This window comes from Priapulus caudatus, unplaced genomic scaffold (genome assembly GCF_000485595.1).
Source record: "Priapulus caudatus unplaced genomic scaffold, Priapulus_caudatus-5.0.1 Scaffold409, whole genome shotgun sequence".
In the NCBI taxonomy this organism is placed as follows: Eukaryota; Metazoa; Priapulida; class Priapulimorpha; order Priapulimorphida; family Priapulidae; genus Priapulus; species Priapulus caudatus.
In genome coordinates this window covers 81,208-82,797 of record NW_014577470.1, presented here as the reverse complement: position 1 = coordinate 82,797, position 1,590 = coordinate 81,208, and positions in this window count along the sequence as shown.

The following is a 1,590-nucleotide window of genomic DNA, read 5'->3' as shown; positions in this document are numbered from 1 at the left end:
TTTATCTATTTATCTATTTATCTATTTATCTATTTATCTATTTATCTATCTATCTATCTATCTATCTATCTATCTATCTATCTAAGTAGCTCGCGTGCGTGCAAGTATTACAGCCGCATTTCTAGCGTGAGTGAAATGATATGAAGCATACGTTTTTACATCGACGCGACAATGCCAACGTGTTATTTAGAGGTCCGCAAACCTTTTAAGCATTTCTCCACTTTTTCTGACGTTTGAATTTACCGCATATAGCCAAACAGACGACCACATAATTATGTTTTATACGTCCCACTCTGTTGTTATAACGATTCTAGAAAGATCTAAAAAATATAGCAGCATTGCACTTTTCACCGAATTTTGTCGCACTTTGTTTCCTATAATTTAATTTAGCTCTATTCGCTCGCCGACATTATATTCCCGCAGGCTATTACTCGCTAGCTATAGCGTAAATAAACTGCGCGCAAAAATAGACTGTATAGGTTTGCTCGTGCGTATACGCGGGGAAGCGTGTGAGTGTTGTTTTGGAATCTTCGTTGCTAGTGCGGCATAGCAACCCTACCTGTATGATGCGTATTACTTGCAGACCAGCAGTTATATTGTTCGCCATCTGGGGCAGCGTTTACGCTGAGTCACGAGATAATTAAAAGCTAATTATTTATACGAATTACCATTTATTAAGACGAGCTCTCGCGCCTGTTGTTCATCAGCGCCATCTTGCGGTAAAAAACAGTAACGATTTTTACGGCGCATGCGCACATCCACCGCCGGCTGTTGGGTTAACTGAGGAGAAAGGTTTTCTCGGGATGAATTTCGTGCGGCACTTTATCCGATGCTCAGTGTTCGCAAGAAGCTGTCTAGATATACCGATCAATTCGCATTATGAGCATGTCGTACCGCCCGATGTATCTCACTGTCAGGCAATGTTATCACGTACTCTGGTGTTGTATTTATTTACGTGATTGATAGGCTATGGTTATATATATATATATATATATATATTGATAAGTTGTATTTGTGCTCGCGCGACGGCCGATGTGTACCGTTCATGAAAACGGTTTGCCTATCCACCCATCCACCACCCACCCATCTACCACCCCCACCCATCTCCCACCCACACAACTCCCATCAACGCATCTACCATCCACCCATCTCCAACTCACGCATCTCCCATCCACACATCTCCCACCCCCGCCTCTACCACCCCCGCATTTCCCACCCCGCATCTCCCACCCACACACCCACCACCCCCGCATCTCCCACTCCTGCATCTCCCACTCCTGCATCTCCCACTCCTGCATCTCCCACTCCTGCATCTCCCACCCACACATCCACACCCCCGCAACCCCCACCCACGCCTCTACCGCCCACGCCTCTACCACCCCCGCATCTCACACGCCCGCTGCCGCTCTTGAGCTTAGCTGCCCGCGGCATTGACATTCTTCGTCTGCCCGCTTCGTCTTCGCCTGCGTCTGCCCGCTTATTATATTAACCCCTAGTCATAACAACTTACCATTGGGGCTATTATCTCTCTCTCTCTCTCTCTCTCTCTCTCTCTCTCTCTCTCTCTCTCTCTCTCTCTCTCTCTCTCTC